Source organism: Lissotriton helveticus, chromosome 1_1, assembly GCF_964261635.1.
Source record: "Lissotriton helveticus chromosome 1_1, aLisHel1.1, whole genome shotgun sequence".
Lineage (NCBI taxonomy): Eukaryota > Metazoa > Chordata > Amphibia > Caudata > Salamandridae > Lissotriton > Lissotriton helveticus.
Window position 1 is genome coordinate 678,615,777 of NC_136057.1, and position 17,473 is coordinate 678,633,249.

The 17,473-nt window shown below is 39.6% G+C and overlaps 1 protein-coding gene across 1 annotated transcript in view; it reads right to left on the reverse strand.

The window, feature by feature from the left end:
* HSPA14 (heat shock protein family A (Hsp70) member 14) overlaps positions 1-17,473 on the reverse strand; it is a 440,582-nt gene that overhangs the window by 403,663 nt on the left and 19,446 nt on the right. The window contains exon 2 of the mRNA XM_078674199.1: positions 16,278-16,346. The gene's annotated coding sequence lies outside the window, so the exon portion shown is untranslated. The remainder of the gene's footprint in view (positions 1-16,277; positions 16,347-17,473) is intronic.

The window sequence follows — 17,473 nt, forward strand, 5'->3', positions numbered from 1 at the left end:
GGGGCTTTTTCATTGGCATCGCTGCTCTGACTATGTGCTTAACCACACTCTTATCTTTCTTGAACGCGAACAAAGGCGTATCTTTCAGATGTTCGTCCAAATCATTAACAAGGTGCCAATTCTGACAGATCTGCTTTTTCAACCAATTCGACGTGGGACAGAACGTTGAAACACAAACTATTCTGTTTTGGTCTTTCCTTGTATTTTTTGTAAGGAGGGTGTCTCTTGGTGTCCACCATGCTCTTTTTAGCGCCCGCTTCAAAAGTTTACTTGGATATCCACAAAGTAGTAGAGCTGTTTTAGGGCATTCGCATGAAACATGTATTCGTCTTTGAATGTACAATTTCTCCGAATACGTAAATATTGGCCCAGCGGTAGATTTTCTCGAAGACTTCTTGGGTGATAGTTCGAAAAATGTAAAGCTTTGTTGCGATCTGTCTCCTTTTTATACAAAGTTGTGACCAAATTTCCATCTGTACAGTAAACTTCTACATCAAGGAATGGTAATCTATGTTTTGAATGTTGTATACAAAATTTAATGTGTTCCGTCCGATTATTTAGCCACTGGTGAAAAGACACAAGTTGTTCTTCAGTCCCTGACCACGTGAAAAAAATATCGTCAATGTATCGGAGCCATCCTCCGATCCATTAGATGTATGGATTGTTCTCATAGATAAACCTTTCTTTGAAATGGCTCATAAACAGTACTGCCAGTTCTGGGGTGAATGGACATCCCATCGCCATGTCACGGGTTTGGAAGAAGAAATCATCTTTAAATTTAAAGAAATTTCGTTTAAGAGCCAGTCTAGCCAAATCTATGATAAATTCGGTTGGCACCTTCATAGGTCTTTCTCTTGTGTTTAAGACCAATCTTAGTACCTCCAACCCCTCTTCTTGGGGGATCTGGGTATATAGAGATGTAATGTCCATGCTTACTAAGTAGTCTTTATTCTCTTCAAAAGATAAGTCTGTCAATTTGTTAATAAAGTCAGTAGTGTCCTGTAAAAAGGACTTGACTTTAGTCATGCAAGGTTTTAGGAAAAAATCAATAAACTTTGAAACAGGTTCAAAAAGGGAGTCGCAGCCCGACACTATGGGTCTGCCAGGTGGTTAGTTCTCATCCTTATGAATTTTAGGTAATACGTAGAACAAGGGAATGCGTGGATGTTTGTTCTGCAAATATTCTAGTTCCTTTTTGCCAAGGAAACCCTGTTCAAAACCCTGATTAATGATAGCGAATAGTTCTCTTTGCAGTTCTTGGGTGGGATCCTTGTCTAGCTTCTTATAACATCCTTGGTCCAATAATTGTTTGTTAATTTCGGCCGTGTATGATTCCACTCCCCAAACAACTATGGAACCGCCTTTATCAGCCTGTTTGATTATAACTTCTTTGTCGTTGGCCAGAGTTTGTAGAGCGTCCCTTTGGTCTCTCGATAGATTAGGTTTAATGAAACCTGCTTTTCTTTTTTCTTGTGATGAAATTGCCGAGAGAATTGTTTTTTCAAAGGCTAGAACTTCTTTAGGCACCTTGCTTGCGGGGGGGGCAAAATTTAGATTTCTTTCTAAGACCAGTAGTTTATGGGCTCTGTAGCGGAGCGTTGTCAGCAAAAAATGTAGTCAGCCTTATTTTCCTACAGAAATCAATAAATTCTGACTTGAGCCTGATAAAGTCTGTGTTCCGAGTGGGCACAAACGATAATCCTTTTTCTAAAAGGCTACTTTCTGTTATTGACAGGACTTTATCGGAAAGATGAAAAATTGGCGATTTTAGTTCTTGTAATTGCTGTAGTTCTGCCTCCGTGTTGACATTTCCCATGGTTGGACAAATCTGGTTTTTGCACGTGATTTTGGTTGGCCGCGGCCTAAAAAAGGCTGCTGTTGTTGTTGTTGTTGTCCTCCTTGTTGGTAATTTTGTTGTTGAAAGTTGGGTTGAAAAGAGCCTCTTTTTGCAAAGCCTGGTCTGTAGTTTGTGTTATCTGTTTCGCTACCACTAGAAGACGATGTATCCGAAAAAGTGATAAAGTTGTTTCGGGATCTTCCCTGATTTTCTGGGAGGAAGCGTCGGGCTTCTGGTCTAGTATAAAAGTCTTGTTGCAAGTAAGGATATGCTTTATCCAAAGAAAAGTTCCTCTTGTCTCTTTCAAAATTATTTTCTTTCTGGCTGATTGTGTAGTCTTTAAACTCAATGATATCTTTATCTACTTTGTCCAACAGAGCTTTTGAGTCCGTGATATGTTGATTGTTTTTTATTTCTGTCTCCAAAGCTTCGATTTCTTCTAGTTGGACTTTAGAGAGACGCAATGCTGTTTCCACTGTTAATGCCATCAAGTCTCTGCTACATTTGGCTTCTATTTGACTGTAGCCATTTTTGTAAATAGGATCCTCTGTGAATACTACTGAAATCGAAGCTTTGGAGACAGAAATAAAAAACAATCAACATATCACAGACTCAAAAGCTCTGTTGGACAAAGTAGATAAAGATATCATTGAGTTTAAAGACTACACAATCAGCCAGAAAGAAAATAATTTTGAAAGAGACAAGAGGAACTTTTTTTTGGATAAAGCATATCCTTACTTGCAACAAGACTTTTATACTAGACCAGAAGCCCGACGCTTCCTCCCAGAAAATCAGGGAAGATCCCGAAACAACTTTATCACTTTTTCGGATATATCGTCTTCTAGTGGTAGCGAAACAGATAACACAAACTACAGACCAGGCTTTGCAAAAAGAGGCTCTTTTCAACCCAACTTTCAACAACAAAATTACCAACAAGGAGGACAACAACAACAACAACAGCAGCCTTTTTAGGCCGCGGCCAACCAAAATCACGTGCAAAAAACAGATTTGTCCAACCATGGGAAGTGTCAACACGGAGGCAGAACTACAGCAATTACAAGAACTAAAATCGCCAATTTTTAATCTTTCCGATCAAGTCCTGTCAATAACAGAAAGTAGCCTTTTAAAAAAAGGATTATCGTTTGTGCCCACTTGGAACACAGACTTTATCAGGCTCAAGTCAGAATTTATTGAATTCTGTAGGAAAATAAGGCTGACTACATTTTTTGCTGACAACCCTCCGCTACAGAGCCCATAAACTACTGGTCTTAGAAAGAAATCTAAATTTTGCCCCCCCGCAAGCAAGGTGCCTAAAGAAGTTCTAGCCTTTGAAAAAACAATTCTCTCTGCAATTTCATCAGAAGAAAAGAGAAAAGCAGGTTTCATTAAACCTAATCTATCGAGAGACCAAAGGAACGCTCTACAAACTCTGGCCAATGACAAAGAAGTTATAATCAAACAGGCTGATAAAGGCGGTTCCATAGTTGTTTGGGGAGTGGAATCATACACGGCCGAAATTAACAAACAATTATCGGACCAAGGATGTTATAAGAAGCTAGACAAGGATCCCACCCAAGAACTGCAAAGAGAACTATTCTCTATCATTAATCAGGGTTTTGAACAGGGTTTCCTTGGCAAAAAGGAACTAGAATATGTGCAGAACAAACATCCACGCATTCCCTTGTTCTACGTATTTCCTAAAATTCATAAGGATGAGAAACAACCACCTGGCAGACCCATAGTGTCGGGCTGCGACTCCCTTTTTGAACCTGTTTCAAAGTTTATTGATTTTTTCCTAAAACCTTGCATGACTAAAGTCAAGTCCTTTTTAGAGGACACTACTGACTTTATTAACAAATTGACAGACTTATATTTTGAAGAGAATAAAGACTACTTAGTAAGCATGGACATTGCATCTCTATATACCCAGATCCCCCAAGAAGAGGGGCTGGAGGTACTAAGATTGGTCTTAAACACAAGAGAAAGACCTATGAAGGTGGCAACCGAATGTATCATAGATTTGGCTAGACTGGCTCTTAAACGAAATTTCTTTAAATTTAAAGATGATTTCTTCTTCCAAACCCGTGGCGTGGCGATGGGATGTCCATTCGCTCCAGAACTGGCAGTACTGTTTATGAGCCATTTCGAAGAAAGGTTTATCTATGAGAACAATCCATACTTCCAATGGATCAGAGGATGGCTCCGATACATTGACGATATTTTTTTCACGTGGTCAGGGACTGAAGAACAACTCTTGTCTTTTCACCAGTGGCTAAATAATAGGACGGAACACATTACATTTTGTATACAACATTCAAAACATAGATTACCATTCCTTGATGTAGAAGTTTACTGTACAGATGGAAATTTGGTCACACTTTGTATAAAAAGGAGACAGATCGCAACAAAGCTTTACATTTTTCAAGCTATCACCCAAGAAGTCTTCGAGAAAATCTACCGCTGGGCCAATTTTTACGTATTCGGAGAAATTGTACATTCGAAGACGAATACATGTTTCATGCGAATGCCCTAAAACAGCGACTACTACTTCGTGGATATCCAAGCAAACTTTTGAAGCGGGCGCTAAAAAGAGCATGGTGGACACCAAGAGACACCCTCCTTACAAAAAATACAAGAAAAGACCAAAACAGAATAGTTTGTGTTTCAACGTTCTGTCCCACGTCGAATTGGTTGAAAAAGCAGATCTGTCAGAATTGGCACCTTGGTAATGATTTGGACGAACATCTGAAAGATACGCCTTTGTACGCGTTCAAGAAAGATAAGAGTGTGGCTAACCACATAGTCAGAGCAGCGATGCCAATGAAAAAGCCCCCATCACTGAGAGAAAACATCAATTTGCCGCCTATCGCAGGCCACCATCAATGTGGTACATGTGTGTGTTGTCCACTGACAATGGAGGGAGACCTGTTCCAACATAATGGCATTTCATGGAGGCATTCAAAATTTACAAACTGCAAAACCAAGTTTGTTATTTATGGCATTGTATGCCCCTGTAACAGACTCTATATAGGAAAAACAAGTCAAGAGGTGAGACAACGAATAAACCAGCATAAGGCGCGAATAAAAAAGAATGTTCTCACAGCACCACTCGTACAACACTGGACGGAACACTCACACACAGAAAAGGATTTGAAATGGACTGTAATCTCTAAGGTAGAACCCGACCCAAGAGGGGGTGACCTAGAAGCAAAACTGTCTTCTCGAGAAGCCACTCTAATTCTGAAATACAATTCCGCTGTCACAGGACTCAACGAGATGTCAGAATTATACCACCTTTAAAAGTACCTTTCCACATCACGCTGGATGACTCAAATGACAAACACAAGGACATGGAAATTGAAACTTCATGGACCAGAATACATCAGTTTTAATATACCATCACACATATGGCTTGCAAAGTCTGTCATCACTGGAATTTTAGGCTCCTATTCGACAAAAATATCCACCTCCTGATTGGAGATTGAACGATGCTGTTATACAAAATCATCAGTGTACCCGCCTCGAGGAATGTCCTTAAAATAAACGAGAACTTAAAGTTTTTTCGAAAAGTAAATTAATTTTCTACACACGAAACTACAACTCCCAGAAAGCTAGGCGCTAAACGAACGCCATAGACCAGCGCCGAGAGAGGAACAGACCGACAGTGCAACAGCGGATGAACACACGCTGTGCCGGTTGAGAGGAGAGAGATTCCATCGAACAAGGTATTTATACTAAAAAACTTACTACGGGCCGCGAGGATCTTATGGCATGACACTGTTTAGCCGCACGAACTTTAAATGTTTGTGACTAGACGGAAGATTAGATAAAAGCGGCATTCAAAGCAGACCGTGATTTAACAGCGCGATAGGTCATCACCATCTTTGCTTTATGAAAACACCTCGACACAAAGCTCACGCTGAAATATTACAAGATCGGAGCTCTATAGCGCTTAGGAGATAATTATGGCGAAATAAATGCCCGAGTTTCTCCTAATATCGACAACAACCATATTTGTTTCTATTTCATACAGGAATTAAGAAACATATATTGGTCGAGTGAGCACCATTTCCACCACAAGAAGGCCCCCTCTTTTGGGAAGGTAATTTTATGCGAATTAGTCAGCAATATGCTGATATTCATTTTCTTTCATATTGGGTTATCTGACATTGTATATATCACAAAAGATTATATAGCAGTCTGCCTTTGTCTCACAGACGACTACGGCAACCTCGCACAATTGATAGTGCGTTGTGGATTGATTATGGAACTACATCTGGTACTTGTGAAATGTGTCACAGTGCAGTGAAATTAGAAATAACACAGGATTGTGTTGAAGACAAGGTAATTCAGCTGAGTACATCGGTCCGTTGATAAGTTGAAGGTTGCTCTTATGGGATAGTTTAGTAAGAACTGTTGTTTTCATTCTTTTGCAGGACTGATCCCCCAAGGTCTTGTTGAGAATCCCCATGACTTAGGGGCTTCGAAACGCGTCGACCATCTCTCTTTCTGTTTTTCAGGCTAATCTTGGAATAATAACATTGTAAACTATCAAGATTGTAAAAAATGGTGATGGCCTGATAGATAATTGTTAGATATATGTATTGAATAACAAAAACAGCACCTCGCCACATTGAGTAAGAAAAGGTCCTTTAAAACCTGGTGAGGTGACTCACGCTTCTTTCTTTTCTTTTTTCAATTTTTCATTTTTCCTACATGACACAACTCTTTTTGAATGCGAATGAATGAATAGGATGCTTGCCTTGATTTGTTGACAGAGGATGAATGTGATGTGCGATTGTAGCTTCAACACTTTTCAATCTAAATTTTTATTTATTTTTTCTTCAGGTGTCTAAAAATACACCCTTATTCACTCACCTTTAAAAAAAATGCAGATTTTATACAATCCCTCTCCTTCACGTAAATACTTGTAAAAATTCTGAAATAAAAGTGTTTTGAAATAATTGAAAATCTTGATAAAATAAAAAAAGATTAATACAGTCACAACTAAGTGTGTGGTAATGCTATAATTGTTTCAATCATTATGCAGCAAAATTTGGCATAATTCATTACAACAGCCTCAAGCTATTCCTAACATTCTCCCTAATTTTGTAAATAAGTGTACCTTAACCTCTTCGGTGCCTACTTTCAGAGACATGTCTTTTAAAGTTCATGTGCCAGGCAAAGCCACGAGGGAAGCTGAGCAACGCTCGTGCACAGTGTCTACCTTGATGCCGGGGACCAAGATTTCAGAAGAGCAATGGCAGGGCATTCTCTTAAACTGCTTCAAGAAGTAAATCCTCATGAGTCAGCGACACCGGAGTGTAATGGACACAGTCAATAACCTCAGGGTGCATTCAGCAAAGATCTCAATGTTACCCTCTTTAAATCTAGCCCTCCAGCCCACTTCCAGATCTAGACCTCTGACCTTGATAGCACTCCCTGTGCACCTTCATTTAGCGCTGCTACTATGCCTGAAAAGTTGACAACGTATCCAATGTTTTCGGCATTCTACCATAAGGGATCACCGACCTAAAAGATTTCAAGAATAAACAAGACTCTACAACTCTAACGCTGCACTCAGAACTAGTTGCGCTACAGCTGAAACTTGAATATGTCGAAAGCAAGTCTCACTGTTCCAGTTTGTGATTTGTAGGGATCCCTGAGGGTCGAGAAAATGGGCAGCCAGCTCCTAAATTAATCACAGATCTAATCAATCAGTATGTGATTCCAGACACAGCAACCTAGGACATGGACCTCGCAATCTCACAGGAACATCACATTCCGTTGTGTTCCAGTCCCCCAACTCTGAATATCCATGCACTATATTGGTGACTTTCATGTGAAAAATTGGATTTTGACTAGTGCAATAAGGAACAAAGCAAATGAACACCAGAAAACGACCCTTTCAATTTTTTTCCAGACATGATTTTATCCACAGCACCAAAGAGTTCGAATTAATGATTACCAACTTCAAGAGACAGGGCACCAGCAGGGATCGTCCAACAATCGAAACTTAAAATCCTCTTCAAGGGATAATCTCAAATTTTTCATTCAGTGGAAAAGGCTAAGGACTTTCTACAATATATCCAAAGGTGTGATGTGGTCGTGAGTGGGGGATGAGAATAAGTGACATGGTCAGCAGCATTTCAAAGGTAATACAGTATTAGATTATCCACTTTGGTCAGTCCAGATGCGGCTGTTTTTCTATGTTTTTAGGGCAGTGTAGCAGGCTGGGTTGCCCCTGATCATCTGCAATTGAAGTCACCCGAGTGCTATGTGAAGGCATTCACTTAGGGAAAGGGTAACAGAAGGGAGGTGGGCCCTCATGGGTGGGTGGGGACCTGCTCCAAAGAGAGCCAGTGACAGGTGAGGCTCTTCAGACAGGGTTGGTGGGAGTGAGCAGGGTCTCCTTAGGTCAGAACAATTCAGGTAGAAAAGTCCAGAAGCATTTTTTTCAATGATACACCATCGAGTTATCACAGTGGGAGCTTTATTGTTTTGGGTCACAAGGAGGTTTGGAGGAAGGTGGATTAAGTTTCTTAGGAGTAAGTATCCATAATTTCTAGGTTTTTGAGGATTGTATCTTGTAATGCCAATGGCATCAACAGCTGGATTAAATTCAGGTCCATTTGGCACATCTCAAGATATTTAAAGCTCACCTTATTTTTTTTCAAGAGACCCATCTCAAAGGCTCGGGTAAGATTGTAAAACATTCTGGGTTAAAAAAAAATGTAGTCTATCTTGGATTTGGATTGGTTTAAAGGGGAGTAGAACGTAAATGCTGTCACATACAATGCTGTAACATAACATTTCTCCAAGCATGAACCAACCCCCTTGATAATATTTGTTTCTTATAGTTATATTAATTAATGAAATTATGTTTGGAATATATTTAGACTGTGATGTTCTGTCTATGAAGGGGTCCATAAGTTGGTTGAAGTCCCCCCATAATGAGATTATCATTGAGCAGGACATTAACTGAATGGAAAATTCTGTCCAGAAAATTAATTTTCTCAGCTCAGGTCACTATAACTGCTGAATTTCTATGGTTTTGTGTGTGTAAAATCTGAGTCTAATTATAAAGTCCCTGTAACCTATGTTTTTCTCAGTGAATTTCTAAGTTTTTTAAAATCCTATTTCCTAACTATAACAACATTGTAACCTTTGTTTTATTCACTGAATTTCTACATTTTTTAATCCCATTTTCTAATTATAATGTACCTTAGATCTTTTAGTGTATTTCACCGGTTTTTCAATATAAATTGTACTACAATTTCACCGATGTATTCAATTCAGTAATATACATTTTCACAAGTTTATAAATGCATTTTATTCACACATTTATTCTTATTATACATTTTAAAAGTAACAATTAACAAGTCAAGGTAAAGTAACTTATGTAGTCTTTCTAAAAATGCAATACACCAAGGGCCAGATGTACAGCCCTTACAATTTGCGAGTCGCATATTGTGTTGTTTTGCGACTCGCAAAATATAGTTTACAACACTGTCTGAGACACTGTTTGCAATTCCTAATCGGGTTGCAAATTGCATGCCTCATTATTATTCATGAGACAGATGCAATTTACAACCCCATTGGGAATTGCTAGCACTCCCAGGGATGGTGGCCTACTGGGGTCAGCAGACCACCATGTCTGTGACTGCTTTTTAAATAAAGCAGTTTTTTTAATGCAGCCCATTTTCCTTTAAGGGATGCATTTAAAAAAGAAAAATTAAAGGTTTCTGTTTAATTTTTTAAGAGTAGGCAGTGGTCTGAAAACCACAATGCCATCATTTTGTTTGCTTTCCTTCAAAAGAAGAGAGTTTGAAAGTCAGGATGTTTTCTGCTGAAGATAGAAGAGAAAGGAAAGAGCAGGATGAAGAAGAAGAAGAAGACTTGCCAAGACTTGCCATTGAACTTTGGGGAAAAAACAATCATATAAAATCGTATCATATAAACAATCATGTAAAAAAAAATACCACTACCCTGTATTTCAAAGCAAATAAGCAACACAGTGCATTGCACACATCACAATTTTTTAAACAATCATTTTATCTATACCTACAGTACTAATCCAAAGAAACATATGCTGAAAGTTAGAACTTCATCATTAGAAGTGCTACAGTAGCACTACTAGACATATAAGGCACATCAGCAAAGGCAAAGCTTATTAAAGCATCACCTTTGGAAGGCTGCATGATGTCATAAATCCTGATAATGCATGTACAATAACTAGACTATTCCACTTTTAATACTGTGACTATCATCAGAACTTTGGTTCCAAAAACAAAAGATAGGAATTTGGTAACTTCCAAAACTTAAACCTTGTGATTCACGAATGGTAATGGCATATGCTAGACAAACTGGCAACTGTTTCTATCTAACATATTAATACTTCAGAAGCAAAAAAACGTGCAGTACATTGTCCTATTTGCTTTGCGTTGTCAATCTGATCAAATTCAATCACAAGGCATTCAACCTCATTCCTGTTAGGAACATTAATAAAATCAACAACTTTACCCATATAACATTAACCAAACCTTGTTCAACATTTCAATTTCGTCGCAAAATCACCCTACACTTTTTGCATAGAGTTAAGCATTTCTCCAATCCTGCAATTTGTGAACCATTCTGCTGTTGTATTCATTGTTGGATACAGTTTTTTTTAACAAGACACCTTCCCTCTTTTGAAAGAACACATACTCTAATATCTTTTGAAATATTACCATATTCAATATCATATGCTTGTAGTATATACCTGATTAATTCTTTGTATTACAAGTTTAACTAAATATTAATTTTTCCACTGCTTCCCAAAAAAGTCTTAGTTTCATCATGCAGCTGTGTTTTGAAGACAGACTAGCCCTTCATAGGAGTAAGTTGCAGTTGATCTCCAAAAATAATCAAATGTTTTCCTCTAAATAGCACATCATAATCTGTTCTAAAAACCTTTTGCATTCTCAAATGCACACAGACAAGCATTACATTTTAAACCATGATCACCTCATCAATGATTACAAGTTTAAACTTGATTAACACTCTTGATACTTCATAACAAGCTTCACCTGACAACTTTTGGTATCCCAGTTTGTTGTCATGTTCCACAGGCAGCACCAAAAGCTGATGCAACGTAATACTTTTGATATTGTGTGCAGCTAATCCAGTAGGTGCTGCAAACAACACATGATAAATTGTGCTCTGTGGTATTTTGTAGAAAATTAATTTGTAGAAAATCAGTAAGAACTTGTATTAAGAAACTCTTACCATTGCCAGCTTGACCATTGACACACAGCAATATAGGTTTAAATGTTGAGCATGGACACTCTTTCTTGTCATGAAGCAATCCATGCTCGATTGTAGCTTTTCCCTCCATATATGTTTGCATTTGCTTATCGTTTAGCTGTGCAACTAAATTTGCGAAGTCAATTGTTTCCTGTCTTTCTTGTTCCATTGCAACCTCCTCCTCATTCATTGCAATAGCATCCTCATTTTCAATTATTGGCTATCCAAGTGGGTCCTGACTTTAAGTAGATTAACTTTTGCTACTTTGGGAACTCTTCTTTGCAACCTCAACAGTCATTGTATCTTCCTGTTGAATTTCATCACTCAGCATTTTCAAGTAGTTTGCAAACACTGAACACTCAATGCCATCCTTTGCAACATTGAAAGAGTCTTCATAGCAGTCAGACTCTCCTAGTAATTCAGTTTCACAACGCCAAGTTTTAAACAGCTGCAAAAGTGCCAAATAGAAAGATTTTCTTTTTTCAACAGTCTGGCAACTCACTGTTGTGTGGTTTATTAAACTGGCTTTGATATGTTGCACCAAACACCCACTGCAACGAACTACAGCAAATGTACCTTCATCTACATTTTCTGTCATATTGTTTCTAGATGTGTTGTAATGGAGTACACTCCTTTTTGGATAGGTGGGGGCAGATTTTCAAAACTTTTGCGCTGGTTTAGCGTCACAAAAGTTACGCTAACCAGGGCAAATTTTTGTTTTGCTATTTTCTTTCCAGTTTTGCGCTGGAGAGTACCCTGTAAGTAGCGCAAAGCAGCTCCAAGCACTGCTTTGCGTTAATTTGTGCCGAGGGGCATGAAATGGGTAGTACTTGGGCGTTCCCATGCAACCACCCATGCCTTTTGACGAAAAACCATATTAACAAAGATTTATAAACATGGTTAAGGCCAAAAAGTGGATGCCCCTTGAAAGGAGGCATTAGCAAAGAAATGCTTTCATTTCTATGTGCTTTTCTGACTTTCCATGCTTGCTGTACCATGCAGCATGGATGCAAAGTGGGAAATGCTTTGTATTGTGCCTTGTATAGTATTTTGTACAGGAAGGGTACCATTCCTGTACAAAACCTATGCTACACTCATGCGCACACCCTAGCGCTAAGGTGTGTGCATGGCGCACAGCAGCTGAAATCAGAACCGGCACAAGGGAAAGGGGAGGAGAGAGCCATATCTCTGAAGATATGGTGCTCTCCTGCTCCCTCCCTGTGGCGCAACGCGGCACAGCCTCGCGGTTGGCTGCGCTACGTTGCACTACTTTTTTGAAAATCTCTTCCTTAGTGTCCAACATGTTTGTTTTTACCACGCTTGTACTATCTGGCTCAAATTCGGCAAGGTATTACATTTCTGGAAAAAATTTCAAAACTCTGTTTTGAAATAATGGTAGGCATAGACTCACCCAAATAATTACTTTCAACTAAACTAGCAGAACTCAAATGATCGCAACATTCATAGTATCTAATTTCCCTGTGTGAAAGCATCTTCAAACTGAAGCTGTACAATTTTTTTGTTAGAGACTTTTCAGAAGATATTTCTTCCCACACATCTTTCATCTCTGTCTTCTCAGATTTTGTTATGTATTAAGTAATATAACGAGAAACAGCTATAGAGGTGTTTGCCACAATTTGAATATGCATATTGGCATTCCACATTTTCAAAATGACAGGATTGTAGCCACTAATATATTTCACAACCTCTGTTCTCCTGAGGGTTTAGGTGTTTATTGGTGATTTACTACTAAGTCTATGTCTCACTGCAAGCATAAAACTGTTCACTCTTCCTTTTGAAATAACAGGTCTAGCAAATCAAAAACGACTTTTTGAGTAAAATTTTCCTTTTGTTCTGTATTTCCACCGCCAGTACTTTCTACATCTATAATAATAATATTAATACTGGAACTTATATGAATATGTGATGTTACAACACAATCAAAATGATCGCGTTATGTAACATCGCAGTTTTTACAACGCAAGTCGTTACAACAACCTGTGCTGGAGGGCGCTGGACTTAGGAGAAGTAAGATTTACTATTCCAACACCAGTCTTCGTACAGTAGGGAATGTGTTGGAATAGTAAATCATACTATTCCTTAGGTTATAGCGCCCTCCAGTGGAATTCAATATAACGCTTGCGTTGTAATGCCAGCGTTTTAAATGCATCGCGGTGTAATCACTGCGATGTAAAGGATGTTTCCTGTTTTTATAGCGCAAACAGCTACCTCAAACAGAGGTGTCCCGGTGCTCTAACAGCAGGTATTATGCGCATGGAGGTCCAAGCACGGATCCCAAGCCTAGTCAGGCTTAAAGAGCCATGTCTTCAGCGCTTTTCTGAAGTAGGTCTCTGAAGCAGCTTGGCAGAGGTGCCCAGGCAGGGCGTTCCACATTTTGGCCGTCCTCACTGAGAACGCTCTACCACCCAGATGGGCTTTCGCAAAAAAGCTAATTTTGTGAATTTGACCTCAGAGATCCATTTTGCTTAAAGCAGCATAGTCTCTGTTTAAGATATCGGGGCATTTTCCCTTTAGGGCCCGGTAGGCCAGTGTCATGGCCTTGAATTCGATTCTTTTGGCTACCGGGAGCCAATGAAGCTCGTGTAAATGCGGAGAGACATGATGCCGAAAAGGTATGCGTCTGATCAGTCTCGCAGCCGCATTCTGTACCATCTGAAGGTGTCTAATCAAATATTTAGGAAGGCCAAGATATAAACGATTTGCGTAGTCCAGCCTAGGTGTCACTGTGGCATGGACTACGGATTTGCGGCAGTCTTCTGGCAGGAAATTTAAAAAAAATGCGGAGGTTTCTCAATTTGCTGAAGCAAGTAGCAGAAACCTGCTGAATTTGAGCTGAAAAGGAAAGATCAGCCTCCCACTTCACGCCTAAATTTTTAATATTAGTAGCGGGGTAGGAGGAGGGCCCATTTCTGACGGCCCCACCGATCTGGTGCTGGCGCCGGGCCCTTTCTGAAGAACAGCACCTCTGTTTTTCCCGCATTGAGTTTTAGCTTGTTTTTCTTCATCCATAATGCTATGTCTCTCAGACAATCTTTAAAATTCTTGGAAGGCATCTACCGTCTGTTCTTGAAACAAGGAAACCAACTGGGTATCGTCAGCGTAAGAGATCGCCTTCACATCCCAGTTGGCAATCAAAGAGAAAAGTGGAGCTAGGTACAGATTAAAAAGCAGAGGGCTCAGCGCTGAGCCCTGAGGAACACCACACCAGAGGTGTTTACGTTTTGATTCAAATGGTTGTAGGGCGATTCTTGGAGTGTGACCGCTCAGATATGATTCCAGCCAGGCCAGCACCTTCCCCCCCGAAGCCCATGTCTCATAGTCTCTGAACCAACAAGGCATGATCAACTGTGTCGAATGCCGCAGACAGATCCAGGAGCACCAGCAATGCTGATGCCCATGAATCAAGCAACCCTCACACTGACTCAGTCCCCTCGAGTAGAGTGGTCTCCGTGCTAAAACCCGCCCGGAATCCAGATTGTGTGTCATGCAAAGAGCCATGGCTCTCAATAAAATTAGTCAATTGGCGCTGGACCAGCTTCTCTAACATTTTTACCGGCCCGGCAGCAATGAAATTGGCCTGAGATTGCTGAGATCTCCTTGGTCTCCATTTGATTTTTTCCTCAGAGGGAGAAGGGTAGTGTGTTTCCACTTTTCTGGGAAAACGCCAGATTCAAGGGAAGTGTTCCAGATATGAGATAGCGCACAAATAAGAGAATGAGACAACACTTTCCAAAGTTTAGGAGGGCATGGATCATCTGGAGCACCTGATCTGCATTTTTGAATTTCTGCCAATGCTTCTTGCTGCGAGATTGGTACGAAATTTGTGAACGAGGGTTCCGCCGCAACTCCCAGCGGCCTATCTGATTTCTCCGTTGCCACTGGTGTCGAGAAGGAATCATAAACCTTTGAAATGTTGTTATCGAAGAAACTTGCAATCTTTTCAAACAGAGGTTTCACTTCGGTCTCTAGTGCTTTGAGCTTAAAAAAGGTCTGATCCACCTTAAAAACCTCTTTATTAGATACTAGTAACTATGTAGTTCCTCCTGGCACTTTTTAGCAACTTATGTAATTCTTCCAATGCATTTTCATAGATTACTTTTGCCAATTCCCAGTAGCTCACTCTCCACTGGCGTTCCAGGTGCAGAGAGGGAAAGTCTAAGAGATTCCACAACTTTGGCCGGAGCATTGGTTTCCACAGCCACGGAGATCAATTGATTTCAAGTGAGGGCCTCTGCATTGGGGTCTGTAGATAGAGCTGTATAGTTTTCCTGTAGAATCGGACTTAGGGATGCTGCGGTCAAATTATTCCAATTTCTTTTTATAAATGAATGCTTGCCCTTAAACTGGCCGGGTGTGGCCAGATTAACAAAAAAAGGAATTAAATAGTGACCCAATCAAACCATTGGGCTGGGAGTCTTCATAACTATGGATGCAATGTTAGAACAGACTAGATCAAGGGTATGGCCTGCTTTATGCGTAGGGGAGGATATAAGTTGCATAATATTGGTGTCATGAAGTACGACTATGACTAGGTTAGAGAACTGCTGGTTATATAGCTCATTTGGCTTATAAACCAGCATATTTTGGTTACTAAAGGACCCACCCCTTTCCCGTGCACCAGCACTCCTTAAATCAGTATGTGTGTTGGGTGCATATCATGTCTGAATTCCTGGTTTGAGATGTGTTCGCTTTTACCAATGATTGGGTTTTACAATAAAACTGATGATGCGTATTGTATTGTATTGAAGAACATTCATTGCAATAAGTTCATATTTGTTCAGAAGTGTTTAACCTTTGTCAGGGTGCCTAAGGATTAGCAAACAGAGACGTGTTTACTTTGTCAGCGCATGTTATGCTGCCAAAACTATTATCAACAAAGACGCATTTCCTTTCGTCTACGTGCCTCACTTTTGCCACTTTTAGATTTCAATAGGCAGGAGAAAGACTCGTAGTGGTTTACTGGAGTCTGTGCAGGTCACAGGCTTTGACGTTATGCACGCCGCCTGTTCAACGTGACGTACATGAAAGCACTGGGGTGTGGTTGTCTATAAAAACCACACCCAGTGTTCTGGAAGGCACTTTGCCTTTCATTTGTTTCTTGAAGAGGACCTCGGCGGAGAACATCTCGACTTACCTGATTCCTTGGAATTTTAGAACGGCTTCGTTTCTAGAAGATCGGATGCATCTTCTTCCTCAACAGGGTCTGAAGAAAGGAAACAAGAAAAGGAGTTAAGTACTTTTAAATTAAAGGCGCCCCTCGCAAGAAAGATTAGAAAAAAACATAATTTTTGGAACTTCTGAGTAACGAAGGACTCAGATTTTGGAACACTTTATTGATCTACAGATTTTTAAAACTATTCAAAGGACATAAATATTTTTTCTTGTGCTTTTTGAACACTGTATTTCTTACATGTTATTTCAGACATGCAAGAAGCACATGTCGTTTTGTAGATTTTGTGCTATGTTTATTTTGATTCATTCTCTCACAGATATTAAACTAAGACTTGAAGTGCAAGACGAATTTTATAAAAAAGGACAAGTAAGTTAAAGGGTTAAATAGTTATCTAGGAATGATAGTGTGATTATAGAAGAGAAGAGTAATTGTTTATTTGACCTTTCAGCCTAAATATTCACGTCAAAAGATGCACATACAAGAATCTGCCTGACTTCTCTAATTTTCATCTATCAACACAACACAAGAAAAGACTGGGCGTAGGCCAGACAACCACTTGTAGTGTAGTTCCTATTATCCCAATAGGCTCTGCGCATTGGAATAATACCTTCAATAGTATAGGCCTAGACCAGACGTTAACTAGGTCTTCTATTGTCGCTATTAGACTTAAAGTTTTGGGTTTGCCAGCTAGCTCAGAGTTCACTAGAAACTTTCTCGAATAGGCAAGGAGGAGTTGAACCTCCCTGGATAGACAAGAAGGGATTTAGTTTCTGACAACCATAGAACATGACAACTTTGCTCTCCCCTAATCAAGAGTGTATCTCTAGAGTCGTGTGAAAACAAAAGACAACTTATTTTACTCAGTCAGTACGTGCATTCTTAGTTTCACCAGATTGTAGAGAAAAGGAAGAGACGGGCGTGTTCAATAAAAGATGTTATTTATTGATCAGTCTCTTTTCTCGTACAAGAGAAATGGATCGATATTATCGCAATACTTATGGTTAAGTAAAGTGCATACAATAAAAGCAGATTTATGAAATAATACTGTAAAAGCATTGATATGGTTTCTAAGCCATATGCTAGTTAAAATGGATAAAATAGATACATACCTATATACATTTGACTAATCGTACTCAACTGGTGCTTCTAACTACGCC